The sequence below is a fragment of the Perca flavescens genome, chromosome 9 (genome assembly GCF_004354835.1).
Source record: "Perca flavescens isolate YP-PL-M2 chromosome 9, PFLA_1.0, whole genome shotgun sequence".
Lineage (NCBI taxonomy): Eukaryota > Metazoa > Chordata > Actinopteri > Perciformes > Percidae > Perca > Perca flavescens.
The window spans coordinates 9,820,087-9,840,222 of record NC_041339.1 but is presented as its reverse complement, the minus strand read 5'-3'; the positions used below and the strand labels follow the sequence as shown (position 1 = coordinate 9,840,222).

General features: G+C 41.4%; 3 long non-coding RNA genes across 4 annotated transcripts; all 3 read right to left on the bottom strand.

Moving 5' to 3' along the window:
* Positions 1 to 318: 318 nt before the first annotated feature.
* LOC114562053 (uncharacterized) lies at positions 319 to 2,498 on the bottom strand. Of its 2 annotated transcripts, none has more exons than XR_003693431.1 (5): positions 2,240 to 2,498; positions 1,240 to 1,304; positions 954 to 1,132; positions 683 to 870; positions 319 to 576 (listed from the first exon to the last, which is right to left on the bottom strand). It is a non-coding gene; the product is annotated as an uncharacterized LOC114562053 (long non-coding RNA). The 2 variants fall into 2 exon arrangements; XR_003693432.1 differs by lacking the exon at positions 2,240 to 2,498 and adding an exon at positions 1,509 to 1,730.
* An 8,117-nt stretch (positions 2,499 to 10,615) lies between these two features.
* On the bottom strand, positions 10,616 to 12,705 carry LOC114562196 (uncharacterized). Its single transcript, XR_003693450.1, has 3 exons — positions 12,650 to 12,705; positions 12,073 to 12,223; positions 10,616 to 10,978 (listed from the first exon to the last, which is right to left on the bottom strand). It is a non-coding gene; the product is annotated as an uncharacterized LOC114562196 (long non-coding RNA).
* A 70-nt stretch (positions 12,706 to 12,775) lies between these two features.
* LOC114560955 (uncharacterized) lies at positions 12,776 to 14,106 on the bottom strand. Its single transcript, XR_003693288.1, has 3 exons — positions 14,079 to 14,106; positions 12,925 to 13,001; positions 12,776 to 12,821 (listed from the first exon to the last, which is right to left on the bottom strand). It is a non-coding gene; the product is annotated as an uncharacterized LOC114560955 (long non-coding RNA).
* Between the last annotated feature and the right edge of the window lie 6,030 nt (positions 14,107 to 20,136).

The window sequence follows — 20,136 nt, the reverse complement described above, 5'->3', positions numbered from 1 at the left end:
ATATTTGTTATATAGTGTACCCAAATGCTGGGTCAAATTAATTACAATTCTGGGTTGATTCAACTACATATTTGTTATATAGTGTACCCGAATGCTGGGCAAAATTAACCTATATGCCAGATTAATTCTAACACATTACAGTACAATTTAAGAAAATAAATTGCAATAAAACTGTTAAACTACAAACCTAGAACAGAATACATGCTAGATGTATGCATATACTATTTAATAAACACTTAAACAATACAAAAACATAACAACTTAATGGAATCTTTGAAAAAAATTTATTATATCAACAATATAGTAGAACTGGTGCAGTTCATATCACTCAGGTAGGAAAACATTCAAAGCAAAACAACAATTACGAATGAACTGGCTGAACATTCAACAGGTCTATACTGAACAAATTCAAATTCCTATTAAAAAGCTGCTATTAAGAGCCATTAGCTCTACTTGCAAGCAAGTATTCTACTTTGAATAAACTTTACCATTTTAGACTCCCCTCCTGGCATTTCACGTGACCAAGTTCCAAACAACTTTGATGCAGCATCCCCATGCAGGACAAGCCTGTGCAATCTATAAAATGGAAAACACATTTTTAAAACCAATTCAATGTGGCACACTAATAAAACATTATAAACAATGCATCCTTATATGTAAGATCATATTTACCTATACCTACCATGCCTTTGGTCATTAGGTGAGGGAACTCTTCGAGGATCTGATCGATGGTCCAATTGTTGTCCCTAATCCACTTGGCCCTGTAGACTGCTGTGTTCGGCATGTAGGTCTCTATCTGGCTGAGGGGCTGAGAATTATTTCTCAACCATTCTTTAAGCTGTGACCCACGTTCGTCTGATATGGTACAGTCTGTAAAAAAGAACAGGAAAGTTGTCATTCACTGAAATATGGATGTTTTTCTTCATCAAATAATTTTTCAGTTTAATAATTACCTGGTATGAGAGCCCTTGCAAGAGCGCCATCATCTGGCGTTTGTGGTGGTGTCTGTGCCGTGCTCTGCGACCTGCTGGTTGATCTCAGCCGCTTCCTGACGTTCCGCAGCCTTTCCTCCAGGAATCCAGTGGCCGGCTCTATTCATCTATTGGAGTCACTTTGACATATTACATGGAAGCTATTGAAAAAAAGAGGAAATTATATTTCATAAGAATTCATGTCTGAAAAGGGCTTTAGTAGCAATGCAGACTTGATATGCTGTGGATAGGAAAACATATTTCTTACCTTTTAAATCTTTCGACAAGGTCTGGCACTCTGTCAAAGTGTTAATGACAAAGCTATCCATTGATCTGAAACAAACACAAAAAGAGCTTAAGCAAAGATACAATTGCTATTGTATTAACTATTCAGATATCACCATGTAAAAGCAATGCAGACTAACAGCAGAATGTAATCCAATGTGAAGATAACAGCCATTTTATTTAGCATCACAATCCTCCCTCTCTACCTATACAATTCATATGACAAATTGCATGCATGTAAATTATTTTCACCTTTTTACAAGAATATTTGTGGCTGCTCAAAGCATAGCCTTCAGGGCACGAGTGTCAGTACAACAGTACAGCAGTGGTTCCCAAACTTTTTATTATATATTTCTTAACCCTTAACTCAAGTGGCCCTTGTCGTTTGCCAGGCCGCCATTTTAAATAAGCATTTGTTCTTATCTATTGTGGGTCACCACATTACTTAAATAAATGCACATAAATGCATTTAGTCAGACATATCAGGTTATCTCACTGTTTTTACATACTTTAATCAGTCATACACTGTTATGCCTTCACATTTCACATTAAAAGCTTCAAGGAAAAAACAAGCGCGTTCATTTACAGCCAGTTAAAATAATATAGCTAGCAAAGCAACTAACTGACAGCCAGTTGGCTAGTAAACTATCTAGCTAGCTAGCTAGATAGCTAGATAGTTTGTTAACTGCCGAATTACCTGGCTAGCTTGAAACTAGCTGGCAAATTAGCCTGGTGAACTCAATAAACATGACCATATGCCCATGGGCATTATGAACTTGTTTCATTAATTCATTAATATAATTCAGACCAAACGGATAAGCTGTAGGCTATACATGCTTCCATGATAACGGCTAAATGGCTAACGTTAGCTAGCTACGTTGTTAGCCAAACTAACCAACTAGCCTCACAATATAAAGATAGTACTTTAATAGGTAACGCAACACAGACAATGTGAATTAGACATGTAGCTAGTGTACACAAACCTTTTATTATGTATTTGCCTCGTTGGATGACCAGACTGGTTCTCTGCTGTGACGAGCGCTCGGTGTGTGGACTCTGGTGATGATCTGATGACGTTCGAAGCACAAACAACCCAAGTGCTGGGTCAACCGATGTATGTTGGGTTGATGGATTTTGACTCAACACATGAGTTGCACAAAATAACCCAACTTCCATATAAATAACCCATAATGGGTAAAACATTTCATAACCCAGCGGTTGGGTAGATGAAATAACCCAGCATTTTTTAGGGTGTAGTTGGTCGTCACCGCTCTCCCCAAGGAAACCAATGGAACGGCCAGCACAGAACGGTTTTACCGCGGATGATGTGCTTTAGGGACTGTGTAAAAAGGTTGGAATTTCAAAAGAATAACCTTAATTCAATTTTATTATTATATATTTATAGTGTCAAATCATAACACAAGTTATCCCATGACACTTTACAGATAAATGAAGTCTGGACCACACAGTGGTTCTCAAACTTTTTTCAGTAAAGTTTTTTTGAATTTATTTATTTTTTTTGGTAACACTTTCTATGAAGCCTGTCTCTATATCCATCCATCCATCTTCGTCCGCTTATCCGGTGTCGGGTCGCGGGGGGAGCAGCTCCAGCAGGGGACCCCAAACTTCCCTTTCCCGAGCAACATTAACCAGCTCCGACTGGGGGATCCCGAGGCGTTCCCAGGCCAGGTTGGAGATATAATCCCTCCATCTAGTCCTGGTTCTTCCCCGAAGCCTCCTCCCAGCGGGACGTGCCTGGAACACCTCCCTAGGGAGGCGCCCAGGGGGCATCCTTACCAGATGCCCGAACCACCTCAACTGGCTCCTTTCGACGCAAAGGAGCAGCGGCTCTACTCCGAGCTCCTCACGGATGACTGAGCTTCTCACCCTATCTCTAAGGGAGACGCCAGCCACCCTCCTGAGGAAACCCATTTCAGCCGCTTGTACCCTGGATCTCGTTCTTTCGGTCATGACCCAGCCTTCATGACCATAGGTGAGGGTAGGAAGGAAAACTGACCGGTAGATCGAGAGCTTTGCCTTCTGGCTCAGCTCTCTTTTCGTCACAACGGTGCGATAGATTGAATGCAATACCGCACCCGCTGCGCCGATTCTCCGACCAATCTCCCGCTCCATTGTCCCCTCAGTCGCGAACAAAACCCCAAGGTACTTGAACTCCTTCACTTGGGGTAAGGACTTATTCCCTACCTGGAGAAGGCATTCCATCGGTTTCCTGCTGAGAACCATGGCCTCAGATTTAGAGGTGCTGATCCTCATCCCAACCGCTTCACACTCGGTTGCGAACCCGATCCAGTGAGTGCTGAAGGTCGCAGGCCGATGATGCCATCAGGACCACATCATCTGCAAAGAGCAGCGATGAGATCCCCAGCCCACCAAACTGCAACCCCTCCCCACCCCGACTACGCCTCGATATCCTGTCCATAAATATTACAAACAGGATTGGTGACAAAGCGCAGCCCTGGCGGAGGCCAACCCTCACCTGAAACGAGTCCGACTTACTACCGAGAACCCGGACACAGCTCTCACTTTGGTCATACAGAGATTGGATGGCCCTGAGTAGAGACCCCCTCACCCCATACTCCCGCAGCACCTCCCACAGTATCTCCCGGGGACCCGGTCATACGCCTTCTCCAAATCCACAAAACACATGTAGACCGGTTGGGCATACTCCCAGGCTCCCTCCAGGATCCTTGCGAGTGAAGAGCTGGTCCGTTGTTCCACGACCAGGACGGAATCCGCATTGTTCCTCCTCAACCCGAGGTTCGACTATCGGCCGAACCCTCCTTTCCAGCACCTTGGAGTAGACTTTACCAGGGAGGCTGAGAAGTGTGATACCCCTATAATTGGCACACACCCTCTGGTCCCCTTTTTAAAAAGGGGAACCACCACCCCAGTCTGCCACTCCTTTGGCACCGTCCCAGACTTCCACGCAATGTTGAAGAGGCGTGTCAACCAGGACAGCCCCTCCACACCCAGAGCCTTGAGCATTTCTGGACGGATCTCATCAATCCCGGGGCTTTGCCACTGTGTAGTTGTTTGACTACATCAGTGACTTCCGCCTGGGAAATCGACGACAATCCCCCATTATCCTCCAGCTCTGCCTCTAACATAGAGGGCGTATTAGTCGGATTCAGGAGTTCCTCAAAGTGCTCCTTCTACCGCCCTATTACCTCCTCAGTTGAGGTCAACAGTGTCCCATCCTTACTGTACACAGCTTGGATGGTTCCCCCTCCCCCTCCTGAGGTGGCAAACAGTTTTCCAGAAGCACTTTGGTGCCGACCGAAAGTCCTTCTCCATGTCTTCTCCAAACTTCTCCCACACCCGCTGCTTTGCCTCTTTCACGGCAGAGGCTGCAGCCCTTCGGGCCCTTCGGTACCCTGCAACCGCCTCCGGAGTCCTCTGGGATAACATATCCCGGAAAGACTCCTTCTTCAGTCGGACGGCTTCCCTGACCACCGTTGTCCACCACGGTGTTCGTGGGTTACCGCCCCTTGAGGCACCTAAGACCCTAAGACCACAGCTCCTAGCCGCAGCTTCAGCAAGGGAAACTTTGAACATTGTCCACTCGGGTTCAATGCCCCCAGCCTCCACAGGGATGCACGAAAAGCTCTGCCGGAGGTGTGAGTTGACAGTCTGTCGGACAGGGGCCTCCTCCAGACGTTCCCAATTTACCCGCACTACTTGGGGTTACCAGGTCTGTCCAGAGTCTTCCCCCACCCCCTGACCCAACTCACCACCAGATGGTGATCAGCTGACAGCTCCGCCCCTCTCTTCACCCGAGTGTCCAAAACACACGGCCTCAGATCAGATGAAACGATTATAAAATCAATCATTGACCTTTGGCCTAGGGTGCTCTGGTACCAAGTACAGTTATGAGCATCCCTATGTTCGAACATGGTGTTTGTTATAGACAATCCATGACTAGCACAGAAGTCCAACAACAAACAACCACTCTGGTTTAGATCAGGGAGGCCGTTCCTCCCAATCACGCCTCTCCATGTGTCTCCATCATTGCCCACGTACGCGTTGAAGTCCCCCAGCAGATATATTAATAATAGTAATAGTGATTATCATAACCATCTATAAATTAGATCAAAAAGTAATTATATTGGTGCTATGTTATGGTAGTGGTATACTAAAAAAGGAAGGAGGGAGAAGGAAAGAGATATGTATGTATGTATGTATGTATGTATGTATGTATGTATGATATGTATGTGAAATAATATGTATTATTTGATTTACCCAATCACATATATATGGATTTAATAAAACATTTTTTCCCATTACGGAACATTAATCATTATATCATTATCTAACTAATCTTATCCAAAATCTAATCCAAAAAGACTACAGTGATGACCTGCACATTACAAGAAGTTGCAAGTTTCAACTTTTTTATCGCAATTTAATCTGAACTGGGCTTTCCATGCTTCAAGGCTTGACATCATTTACTGAAAAAACTGGGATATGTGGGAACCCTGAATTAAGCTCTATTGTAGAGGCTCTTGACTTTGTCGAAAAGTATGATGCAACCAGATCTCACAGAATTCCATGAAATGAACACGACCTCTTAACTCAAAATCTTGAGCTGTTTCATGGAATCGCTGAAAATTCCATGATGGGCCCACGGAAGAATTCCGTGAAATGAACATGATCGCCGAAAGTTCTGTGATGGGCCCACGGAAGAATTCCATGAAATGAACACGGCCCCTTAAGTTAAGGAAAACGTTTCCATGACACGAGGGACAACAACGGGACGGTTGGGTTTAGGAAAACAATAACGGGACACGTGACAACAATGGGAAGGTTGGGTTTAGTAAAGGGTGTGTGTTGTTAAACCCATCCACCACCCCAGTCAACCTCAATCATAGTACTCACTACCCAGAGCTGTATAGTAACAAAGTAGAACTACTTCACTACTGTACTGTACTGTACTAAAAGGCTGTATCTGCACTCTACTGGAGTATTATTTTTTTCTCCTACTTCCACTTTTACTTGAGTACATATTTTTGATGAATGTAATACTTTTACTCTGATACATTTTTTATGTGCTGCATCGTTACTCGTTACTGTTGTGAATTCCTCACGCTACGGAGACTGTGTAGGTTACAGTGTGTGTAGTTACGGCTACGTTAGTTATGTACGCTATTTACGTAAGAAATCCACGAGATTGCGTTGTGTTTCTTTTCATTACGGTTGCGAGTTCAGAAGTCAGAGACTATGTAAGTTTGTACTCTTTCTATTTAGCTATTGTTGCAGCAGATGAAGCTATTCCTGAGTTGTTTCAGTCTGCAATGAGTACTGAATGCTAAATGTTTGACCCTGTGATGTGAAGCTGCTAGTTTATCTGTATTTTGCTAGCTTGCTAACTTTCCTGTTCATCACCAAGGGGGTAAGCTTTGCTTCAGAACTCAAACCTCCTATAGCGCCATTTTGATGCTACAGAACGATCACCTCCCGTTAGCATTCCATTGACGTCATTTTGACAGCGAATAACTTTACATCTGAAGCGTTTAAAGACTCTATTTGTCCATTGTTTATTTCTAAAGAAACACAGTAATGTATAAAAGGCTCCATTAACTTGTACCTCACGTTACGGCTCCGTAGCAGACGTTTTTGTAAAAATAGGCTAACAAGTGTGTCACATAGTAGAGGAATTACCGTATAGTACAAGAGAAGCTCACAGGCAGTTTCGACTTACATGAGCTGTTTAGTAGACATATGTAGCATGTCAAGACATAAAAAACGTCATTAGAGACATACCCTAAACCCAACAGGAAGTCCACCATTTTGAATTCAAAGTTCGAAATTAGTGCGATTTTGGCCATTTCCACATGTCATAGAGTGTGGCTTTGTCGGGGCGGCCATTTTGTGCGTTTCGCGGAAACAGGAAGTGGGTGTAACTCGAGCGTACATCGTCCAGCTGGCTCGAAACTTTTCATGATTCATGAGACTCTAACACTGAGAAAATGTTTCCAAAAAAATTTACTCAAAGTCATAGCGCCCCCTATTGGCAACAGGAAGTAGGCCTAAAAGTCAAGGTGCTATACTTTAACGAACTCCTAGAGATTTCATCCGATGAACTTGAAATTTGGTCTCTACCATCTCAACACCTTAAAGATGAAAATTTATTAAAAGAAAAACTTTTCTACATGTGATACTGAGCCACCCCCTATACTTTAACCACGCCCACTTAGTCAGACCATGCCCCCTTTCATAACATTTGAACCGTTTAAGGTAGAGTCTTGTGTGAGGTGTCATTGAACTCAGCAGATAGTTCCTTCTTCATTGGTGATGGTTTGGCCCGCCTCCTATGCTTATAACCATGTCCCCTTTCATAACTGCTGACCCGTTTAAGTTAGAGTCTTGTGTGAGGTGTCATTGAACTCAGCAGAGAGTTCCTTCTTCATTGGTGATGGTTTGGCCCTCTCCCTATGCTTATAGCCATGCCCCCTTTCATAACTGCTGACCCGTTTAAGGTAGAGTCTTATGTGAAGTATCAATTAACTCAGCCGAGACTTCCTTTTTTACTGTTAAAGGTTTGCCCCGACCCCAATGCTTTGGCCACGTCCCCTTTCACAGCTAATGAACCGTATGACGTAGATTCTTGTATGAGGTATCATTGAACTCAGCAGGGAGTTCCCTTTTCATTGGTGACAATTTGCGGTGTCTGAGTGCCGTGCAAATACACGGTCGCAAGGAGCGGCATCCGCCGGTAACCCCGATGCGCGCAGAGGCACGAGGGCCTGTCCATTGCTGATTATTGAAACTGAAGGAATTATTATTTTCTGCAAATGAATGGACTTTTTGAGGGGCTTAACATATTCAAAAGCTCACCAAAATTGGCAGTCGCAATGGTGAAAATTTACGTATTTTAAGGGTTTTCGGGAATAGGTGCACAAAAATGGCTCGCTAGCGCCCCATACAAAGTTAAAAAAATTGAGCCATACCCTAAACCCAACAGGAAGTCTGCCATTTTGATTTCAAAGTTCAAAAAAATTGAGCCATACCCTAAACCTAAAACAGGAAGTCTGCCATTTAAGATGTTAAAGTTCAAAATTAAAAGTGTAATTTTTTCATAGGGGCCATTTCCACATTTGGGCGTTTTTGACATCGTACTTTAACAAACTCCTCCTAAAGATTTCATCCGATCAACTTCAAATTTGGTATGTGCCATCTTAAGATGTTAAAGATGAAAAGTTGTTAAAAGAATAATTTTTCCTCATAGGGCATGGCCACACACACACACACACACACACGTTTCGCCATCAAACACACACACACAACACACACACACACAAACACACACACAGGCCACACAAACACACACACACACACACACACACAGGACCTATTCATTCACAAAGGGAGAGATGTCAGGGTGAGTGGGCTGCCAGCGCCCAGGAGGTGAAGTGTCATCTCTCCAGCTGTCAATCCACACTCCGTACTTTGAGCTGTACTGGGACTTGAACCGGCACCCTTCTGGTTCTCAACCCAACTCCCTACGGACTGAGCTACTGCCACCCCCAAACTGAGCTACTACAAAATACAACCACCACATCAAATACATTTCTACTTCTCTACTGTTATCTCAATTTACTTGCATTATGTTACCTAATACAATCAAACATAGTTAGTTTAGCAAGTACAGTCAATTAAAGTACTGCAACACCCCTTCGCTACATGAAACATCATAACAGCATTGTTGCTTTAGGACTATGGTCAGATCATGAGCAGCAAATGCGCTACCAGCAGTAAAAGAAAATCAAAGAATGAAAACTTCCAACCAAGCATTGTTTGAATTATGAAAGATATAATGAAAAGTGGCCTGCAAGGCACCAAATCTTAGACAGTGTATCGAGTTCATGGCAGTCTCAGGATCAAAGAAAACTAAAAACTACGTCACTCACAGATACCTTATCTTCTTAATTAATGTGGGCAAAACAAAAACGTGTTTCAGCTGGAAGCAATCATCAGTGTTCACCATTTATTACTGGTTACTTAGCCTAGGAAAACCCTGACAAACTTCCGGAAAATTTGAGATTTGCTTTTCAAGTCCGTCTGGCCAAAAGCCCATTCAAGCCCATTTCCAATTTTTCCAAATCGAGGCACCAATCACAACCGTTGAGCTTTAGACAATGACGATAGCGCAGCGACAGCAAGCAGCTTTTTGTTTATATTAAACATGACGGCCACCGAAGCGCATCAACCCGTTGATGCTGCTGTCGCTGCTACGTCACCTGGATCGTCCAATTGCTCCCAGAGGCATTTGAGTGGCGTCCGTTGGTGACGGCCCTTTGGAAATGGTGACGGCCCCATTCAGGGGAAATGTCTGCACATGCTGCAGAAAAAATTGTCCTTAGTTACACTGTATTCCATCCAAGAAAACTGTCCATACCACTTTACATTGTAAAGCACTTTGTGACCTTGTCTGTGAAAAGCGCTGAATAAATAAAATGTACTTACTTGCTGTATAAATAAATGTATTTGTCGCAGTAACTTTTAACAGTACATTGCTTAACACATCCATGGTACATTGTCTAAAAAGCCAGCTAGCTAACGTTAGCTGCTGAAGGCAGCCCCGAGAGTCTGCCTGTTTTTACCATAGCAACCAAATACGAAAGTGTCCAAATTGTTTGATCATTTAAACAGTTTCCTTTTAATCAGAAGAAAACACACATTAAACACACACAACTAGTTGTGTTAGTATTTCTTTTTTTTACATACATTTTTCATAACAAAACATATTTTGATCAAACTTGACGGGCCAGTGAGTAAAGTGGGCAGGCCAGTGCCGCCTTGGCCCATTACTGACTACACGCCTGCACCAGTACACTGTTAGACTTTTTATTGTATATTTGCGGTAACGTTGCCAGTGAGTTACTGTAACTAACCCATTACAGTACCATAACTGTACATGTTATTTACAGTATGATGCCCTTACCGCAGTTCCATTGTACAGTATAATACCCTTACTGTAACTTAGTTTTACAGTATAATACCCTTACTGTAACTTAGTTTTACAGTATAATACCCTTACTGTAACTTGGTTTTACAGTATAATAACCATACAGTAATTGTACTGTAATTACAATTTCCTAAATTATACTGTAACTGTCATGATCTATTATAGTTTTACTGCAATTGTGGTTCACAGTATATTACACAATTTGGCATTGGTAGTACAAACTATTGATTATTTTACATAAATGCTATTGAATTTAATAAATTCCAAATAATTGACTTTAGTCCATGTACAAAAGTAATACATTTTTATTTTTGTATTAAAACAGGTACAAATACCAAGACCAAGATAATAAAAAAAATAAAACAGACACAATTTACACACAAGCAATACTACAACCATGTTTAAGTATGCGCCAAACAATGGGCAGCCTTGATGTCTGAGCAATGCAGTTACCATTTGATTTGACTCAAAGAAAACACATGCACATTTTTTTAATTAATAACCTAGCCATCAGTTCATCCTTTATCTCGGCAGTTGTTTTTTTTCTTTGAAATCCTGAGTATGTTTGAAAAATGTGGTATGGTTGTTTACCACAGAGGTGAAGTTGTTGGGCATTTGGTTGGGGAGGGGAAGGAGAAGCAGTCTGTTGAGAAGCATTTGTTAAGGACGATGAAGGGGCCGGACCCATGATACTCATGCTTGCTGATCCACATCTGCTGGGGTGGTCCGTCCTGGACTGTATGGGAAGCAGAGAAAGGTCATGAGTTTATCTCATCTAAACTATTAACTGACTTACAATTTCTGCAAAAACATAGAATATGACAGTATAAAAAATAACACATCAGTGATCAGTAGTAGTAGTTTACAAGGTTTTTCCTCCCCAGATAATTCAAAGGTCTTTCTACTTTCTTTTGCTGTCTGTCGGTCCCAGCACAGTTAAAAAAATGTTTTGATTAATTTTCTAATTTCAGAATTCATACACATTTTTAATATATTTTCATGACTTTTCCATGTCTTTAAGGCATATCTTTATGACCAATCCTCTCAAACATCTGTATAAACATGAAAAGTAGAAATAAAATAAATTACAAAATTTACCACAGTATACAGTATATCCTAAAGTTTACCTTTTTTTCAACCTGGACCTATTTTCCTATGTTCTTGTGTCTAAGTGACAACAATCTTTGACAATCTCTGACAACATTATGGAAAGGATTCCTATTGAGGTCAACAGTTCTTCTGTTAAAGAGTAAGATCTTTTTTCTAAATCATAAAAACATCCCCAAAATTGCTATTGTTAAACCCACCAGACTCGGTGTAAATAAACAGTAACTTTTGATCGTATGGTGGGTTTGGTGATGGTGATTTCAGGGCTGTTTCTTGTTTAAACAAAAGGATCTTCCGCTTTAACTAAAATGTCTATCTCTGTAGGGATCCTTTCCATAATGTTGTCAGACACTTAGAATAATAATCTAAGACGGTCAGTGGCAAAAACTGAACTTTTAGTGGACGAAATTGACGACGCACATTTGCCCTATATGATTACATTGGAGCCCGGTTGAAGCTGCAGGTCAGTGTTCTTGCTCAATACTGGACCAATTTCAAAGATTGTTGTTCTTATCAGTCACTTACACAAAAAAACATATGAAAACTTTAACTAGAAATTAAAACAACACTTTGTAACTTTTGCTGAGTAACTGTGACCGAGTAACTGTGCATTTAGTTCTGTCGATGTTGGAGCAGGCAGGGGTGCGTAGCCGCACTGTTCATCGTACTGTGTAATCATTTTTCTGATGTTAACTATATTACATCACACAATAAAATGCTTACCTAGTTTGATGTCTTCCACTCAAACTCGGTGAGCCGTTGGAGGAAGGTGGTGACTTGGGAGCTGATGCTTGTCACCTTTCTTTGGACAACTCCTGTATTGCGGCTTGTACCCACTTCGGCCATGCACTTGCTTCCCTCATCTGGGTTGATCCTTAAGATATATAAGATATATCATAATAATCATCAGCAGTCATATTTAAATATACAGTATATATGGAAGTAAACCTGCCAGCGAGCACATTCGGTTCAGAAAGTCACAGCGAAAACACACCGGGCACGTACGCGTAAGCCATCCTTCTTCTCTCGGCCCTCTCTCTCTCCGATAGAAAGAGACAGGATTTGTGGGGAAAAGTGTGGTAATTGTAGGCTATATACAGTATATGTGTCCGTGTCACTCTCTCTGTCCGTCCATCGGTCTCTCCCTCCTTGCGCCTGATCATGTGTCTCGCTGTGAGAAGTCAAGACACCCAAGTCTTTTTCTCAGTTGTTTTCTCTTTGTCAGTAAGTGTATAGAGTGCTCATATAGTCCAAATATGTACCATTACCTTTTAAATGCTTTATGCAGATAATTACTTACCTTGTACCAACTCCAGTGTAGTAGATGCTGACTCTTGATATTCAAGATTGAACGCAGTGTAAAGGAGCCAAAGAAGACGACATAAAAAGCACTGGCGTTAAGTTGGTTAGCTTCAAAGAGGACCTTCCCTCAATGCTGACCATCCAATGGGTGGAAGACGTCAAACTTCTTCCTAAAAACAAACAAACATCTTATCTCATCTACAGTGTGTCACAGAATACCAAACATATACATGGCTAATAAAACATCCTCCTCTTCTTCAAACTATTTCGTACCTAGCATGATCCGCCTTGGTGTGGTGGGCAATGTGACCTCCTGCTCAATTGAAATCTTGGTCGAGGTTGGCTGCAAACTAAAAAAAAAGAAAAGCATCTCACATATTGGAAGTAATTGGTTGTTGTTCTACATATGAAATTATGAAAATTAATATTTTTAAGTGCATGCATGGTGTTATAAAACACAATTACAACAAGATAAAAAAAAATGCATGCCATGCATTAGTATGCAAGGAACCAGTATAATTTAGGTAACACAGAATGTTATGTGATGCATTAAAAGGTTAATCACGTAATAGATAGCTAGATAGCTAACAACAACACTATTTTGTGAAGAAAAACTTAAAGCATAAACCATGGTAGCTAATACGCTCAACTCCTAACACCATATTCTTTGAGTTAAACAATATTTGGCTTAGGTCTCATAAACTAAAAAAGGATGAATTCAATGATATCACATTACAGAATGCAACAATACTACTGTAACGTTGGGCACTTTTTTGCTGGACATCTTGATGGTTTTAAGTGGCCAAACTCTGAAGCCAAGGGGAAAAAAATGCTATCTACAAATGCTCCACATTAACATTACTTAAAGACGTCTTCCCTGTCACCCGACATAACTTTTAGAGTTGGTGTTTTTAAAAAGATGTAATGTTAACATTAGGTGCTATTAAAACTAGATGGGCAACTGTAGAGGTAACGGTTTAATGTTAACTTTACCTCCACTAATGTTAGGTTAATAATGCGGTACATTTTGCTTAATCATGCTAAAACACTGACAAACCAACCCACAGACTCAACATAAGCGTAGGTAATGTTAGCCAAAATGCGGCAACAGCAAGCTAAAAAGCTAGCAGTTACTGACCTTAAACTTCTAGAATATGGGTTACATTTTAATTCCGACAAAGATAATGGTGGTCTGATAAGTGAAAAAGATGTCCCTAACAGCGTGTAAAACAAGTTGTGTTAGCTTTAGGCTACCGAACGTCGTCATTATAGCTAATCCTCACCATGGGGAAAATGAACTATAGTTAACAGTTTGCTCTTGCCTAGCTAGCTATGACGAAGGTCGGTAAACTAAACTTACGTCTCTGCTTGGGAAGGCTTGTGAGCAGAAATTTTAATGTCACAGAATTAGCAAAAATTGGTCTTACCTTAACGCTGCTCCAGCTCTCTTCGAGGGTGTGTGTGACCCGGGACTCTGGTGCGCACACGCACAGACCAAACCGGCGGTACTCCTCTGAAGTTACTCCTTTCAACGCCTTTGAAGTAACTACGCTACTCTTCTGAAGTTGTCAGAGTCTGAGGTCAGAGGTCAGAGTTCAAATCTGGCGGTCAAGCATTTATATCCATAATGGCTTTCTTGTTTCTCTCAATAAATGATTGACACTGCTGAAAAAAATGTCTAAATTTTTAATTACCTTCACTGCTAAAAAGCAAAACAAATTAAGTGTATTTCATTTTATAGTGATATTTTATTTTTCCATTTCATTACTATGCTTCTATAACATTAACTAACAATTTTATTTAAAATTCAGTTAGTCTTATTCAACTACAGTAGCACTACTGCTGTTGTTTTACAGCAGACTACCGCAAATTCAAAATATACAGTAAATCACTGTAAACTAAATGTTATTACCCATAATGCAATGCATATTACAGTAATGAACCGGAAAAGAAAATGATGGTATTTTACTGGGCATTTTGTGGTAAGTAACTGTAGAAATTACAGCTAAGTCTAACAGTGTACAATGGAAAAAATAGCTCAGAAAATACCAGTACCATTTCTAACTTCTGATTGGGTGGGCAGCCTAAAGCCCGCCTCCAAAGTCGCCCACTGCCCACTCTTCTTATTGTTATTTTGCTCTGAAGGAGACCTGTCCGTCGCTTTGTGTCCACTCTGTAAAAATAGAGATGAGCAGCGCAGCTTCCGCAGTCAGTGTAGCAGCTATGTCTGCTGCAGGCATATCATGCTGCATCCGTGCTTTTGTTGTAGTTTCGGTTTTCCACCTACGATGTAGGGCAGCGTTCAGCTGCTTCCCTAAACTTTGTCTCATCCACAGACCCTGGCGGGGATCTCTGTGTCTGTCAGACGGTGTGGATGAGATAATATCATATGAGCAGAGCACAGCAGACTATAGGGCACGTGGATTTTTTCTTGAAATATAATGACTTTTTTCTCAAAATAGGATGGCATGAGTTACATTCTGAACATGAGCAGAAATCTAGCTGAAACACATCTGAGCTATTACAGTCCATTAATGAATTAAAATTAACGTGAATAAGTGCCAAATGCACATTTAAAGAGGTTACTTCATCAAAAAATTATGCAAAAGAGGAGGGAGGAGTAAACCATGCCTAGGCCTATTTGTCTTGACTCAGCAGAGATAACATTAAATGAGAAAAGTTATTAATAAATATTTGAAAAGTACAGAAGGCCTTAGAGCCTAACTTCATTATATTCCAGTATGTTTATATATTTTACATAAATAAAGACATTTCCAGCATGAATTGATGCAGAAAAAGTTAGAAATAGGTGCATGAAAATTCACCAGAATGCAGGAAATTAAGTCTTTAATGTTCAATATTTTCCGGGGAATTAACACGCTACTAAACACAGCATCATAATTAAATACTTGTTTCACTTACTAGAGTTTATCCGCTATGCAACCTGTTTCTTTCTGGTGTAGGAAAGTGATCCACTGACCGTAGGCTTTAAGAGTGGTCCATCTGGTCGAGTGTGTTTAATGCGCATGCGCTGGCCTGTGTGTAACCTTGAAATTGTCCATTTGTCAAGATGGATATTTCTTAGTTGAGCTTTTAATGACCAATATTTAAATTTAACAGTATTTTTAATGAAAAAATTATTACTTGAAAAATAAAACTAAATTTAAAACTCAAACATAAAAATAATGTTAAATTGAATTGAAAGACAAAATATTAATTTTAATATTAATTAAATAATATTAAGTGTTTATAATAAATAGAAAGTTACAGATTTTTTTAAAACCAAGTACCCCCTGAACAGCGCGAAAAAAGTCTATACAAAGAGGTACAATACAGTGTCAGCAAAACAATTTAAAGGTTTACTAAACAAAAAACCTTGTAACTGAAAAACATTTAAATCCTGCATTTCAAATGTTTAGAATATATCCCCTAATTCATTCATTATTATAGTGTAATTATTTTAACAATTATTATGATGACATATTGTTAAATGAGCATTTTGCAAAAATTTCACATACCCACTGCAGTACTCCAAAGTACCCCTAGGGGTACGTGTACCCCCATTTGAGAAACACTGCTCTATACAGAGACCCAACAATTGACACAGAAATACAGAGATTGCATTTGTGGCAAGTAAAAACTTCCTTTTAACACGCAGAAACCAGACAGAAACAGAATCTACGTAGCTCTAGGTGGCTGCCTTGACCTATTGGGGGCATGAGAGAAAGGGGGAGGGACAGAAAGAGAGAAGAAAGAGGGGAGGGAGGGAGGTGCACAGCAACTACAATAATACCTAATAATACTAATAATTATAGCAGCAGAGGCACAAATATTGACTGAAATTAATGTCCTTGGCCTGTTAGAATGCAAAAAAAAGTGACTGAGGGTTGGGAAAAACCCCACTTTGAATTTAATCTAAAATCCAAAACTGCCACTGACTAAAAGTGGATGAGCTGTGTCAACAGATGAGAGAAATTGATATGGATCTCATGTGACAAGCCAGGACTCTATAAACTGACAGCAACTGACCATATGAAAGTCCAGTAAAATGCATTTCTGCTAATCCCCTCTCTATTCTCAAAAAGACATTAATACATACATTACTCAATGAAACCCATTTGACCAGTAAAGCTGTCATGCACACCACTTCCCTACCACGCAGCAGAGGAAGGTGATGTTTTAAATACAGATTGTCATTGGATACAGTGGTTTATCATCATTGGACACAGCTGTACTTTCTGGATAGCCTGGATGCCAGCCGAATGTACCGCCCACAACATTTGAGGTTGAGAAGTTCGGTCTGGACTTGATCCGTTGTGGAGCAACTATGCTCAAACCAGAGCTGTTCGGACCCATCAAATTGTCAGGGCAGGCTTTATACGATGATGGACAGATGATTAACAGTAACGTAATCAACCACGTCACCAAAGAGCACTAAGGTTGAATTCATTTACAACAAAGATGGCTACCGCTGGAGAATTGAGATGTGTAGATTGTAGTTCAATCTGTTATAGAAGATATCGACAGAGCATTAATTTTAAAAGAGGAATAGAGAACCGCAATCACGTATGTATACACATTGCCACACCCGTCCGCACGACACGGAAACTGCTGCCTCTGCCTTTGCTCTTTCAAAGCCTGCCTTTGACTTGCAGCTTCTGTAAAGTCTGTCTCCGTTGCTCTATCCAATTGAGTGCAGAGGCTGTTATGGTTTCAGTACCGCCCCTGAGGGCTTCTACCGTCGTCGCCGGCCACCTGAAGGGTTTCGCCTTCACTGCGGCCCCCTGTTGCCGAGGCCTCCCTGTCCTGGGGCCTCCCTGTTCCCTGTCCTGGGTTCTCCCTGTCCTGGGGCCTCCCTGTTCCCTGTCCCGGGGCCTCCCTGTCCCAGGGTCTCCCTATCCCGAGTGGCCCCTCTCTGTTCCCTGTCCCTGGGCCTCTCTGTTCCCTGTCCCTAATGGCCCTCTGTTTCCCCCAGGCCTCTCCGTCCCTCTGTTTCACCCGGGCCTCTCCGGCCCTCTGTTTCCCCCGGGCCTCTCCGGTCCTCTGTTTTCCCCGGGCCTCTCTGGCCCTCTGTACTCCCTGAGTGCCCTCTCTGTTCCCTGTGCCCCAGTGCTCCCTGTTCCCCGTGCCCCAGTGCCCAGGGCCCCCAGTCCCTAGTGCCCTCGGTTCCCTGTTTCCAGTGACTTTTCCCCCCCATGGACTCTCTACCTCCTCCGGACTCTCTCGCCCTCCTTTGGTTGTTTTTGTTTCGTTGGACACTTTTTTTTTCTTCTCTTTTTTGTTTCTCCTCCGCTCTTCCCTCGTCGCCCTCCCTGGGTTGTTTTCTGTTTTGGTTTTTGAGTTGTCTGGTATCCACCGCTTGAGGAGGGGGTACTGTTATGGTTTCAGTATTTTGCTTTGTCTTTTGTTCCATTTCTGTTGCCTGTTTGTAGTTTTCTGTATGTTTCCTGTTTTTGTATATTGATTCTGTATTATTCTGTTCCCTGTTGTGTATTTGTGCATCTGTTCATGTTCTGTTTCCTGTTTTATTTTGATAGTCTTTTCTCTGTCTTGACATGTCTAGTTTTACTTCCTGTGTTTTCCCGCCTTTGTTATTACACTCTCCTAATGTGTTTCACCTGTTGTATCACCTGTCCCTAGTTTGTTCATTACCTCATGTATTTAACCCCCATGTTCCCTTTGTCTCGTGTCAGATCATTTTGAGTTTGTGTTGGTTCCTGTTTGCTCCTGCCTGTGCCTTACCCGTCAGCTTATGCATGTTATTTCCTGTTGCCGTTGCTTTTGATTTGTCCCTGTGTGGTTTAGTGAATTTTTCCAGTCTCTGTATTGCCGTTTTTTGTTATATTAATAAATCCAGAAGTTCACACCATCTCCTGCCTGCCTGCCTATCCCTTCATTTGGGTCCTCTATCTCCCGCGAACCACAACAGAGGTATTTTCTTTCCTGGTTCGGTTGAAACACGCCCCATAATCATAGCCCAATGGAGCAATATCAGACTCATATTCTGACTAGAATGTTAGTATGACAACGTCAGGCTACTTTCTGGGTTAACAGTCAAACAATTTTAAGGTGGTACAAATGCTTACAACTTTACTATGTCGGTGCTTTGACTGAATTGTTTTCCTTCAGAACAATACAAAACAGCACAGACTATTTCCCCTCCAACTGAGAGATTACCTGATATTGAAGTTACATGTGTAGTTTTGATTTTAGATGTGATCTTTAGTCTTATAATATGTTTAACAACTTTTCTTTTGGCATTGAAATAATTCAGGAACCAGTGCCAACTGGCCTAGTGTGCTTAGACAGAGTTAATGGATTTCAAATTTTCACTAAATCTGATTGATTGTGGCATGATAACTGGCATTTTCTCTGCTCTGTCCAACATGCATTAGTAGTTGTGATTCCTTACATGTTTGTAATAATTTCAGCCAGACCACATTCATTTGGCATAAAAATACACATATCAAAAGGCTCTGGAAACTCACCCCTATCATTAATTTTAATTCCCTGGACTCAAATTGTCTTAAGAGCCAGGTGGCCATACAGGTGGACCAGACTTTTTGCAAGGTGGATATATTTTGGCAGCAGCATGGTGATTGATTGTCAGAATCATCTTACTGGCAGCATATTTATATTTTTCTGGAGGAAAATAAACTGTGGATGGGGCTGAAAAAACTAAAAACGTCAAGGACCCAAATTTCTCCAAAGCTTTGCAAAGTCATTTTACTTTGATCTTTTATTTTATATCATTTTATAGTACTACATGAACAACAACAAGTATGTGTGTACACTTAATTAAAACAGATGGTGATCTGAATATTAGTACAAACTTAATATCTCAGTGTATATACTAAAAGACTTGGACAAAGCTGATGATTAAAGACACCCTTTTTTGAAACATACAGGTAATATTTCAGATTTTACAATATGTCCATGTTTTTGTATAAAGAGATCAAACATGTAAAATGAGAATACAAACAGGAAATAATATGTGAGTCACTTCCAACTACATAAGAAAAGTGTTTCTATTTCGTATAGGCTTCGCCCTCTAAGAGCTGTTGCTATTGGGTTTATCCCTCGCGCATGTGCAGTCGTGAAGATTTCTTTCGCGCCCTAGTGCCCAGCACGGGCCTCTCTTATGTATGCAGTTACTGTATATTACAGTTGCGTGACCAGAGATCTGCTCCCTATTTTTCTTCAGTGACAAGCAGTTTGAAGACTTCAAAGAACAGCGGTGTCTGCAGGCGTACCGGCTACATCCAGCCGCCAGATCTCCACCCGAGCTGCAAGGCGTGCCTCTGCCCCGTTCGCCGGGCTGGCACCCCACCGGCCACCAGCAGTTCTGCTCCCGCTTGGCTTGGTAAGGTAAGGATACCACCAGCGGCGACATCCAGACATCCCAGGAGGGGACCTCTTTGGCGGGCACGAGTCTGCGGACTCATTCCCCCCGAAGACTCTCGCCGGCTCTCCCTCTTCCCCATT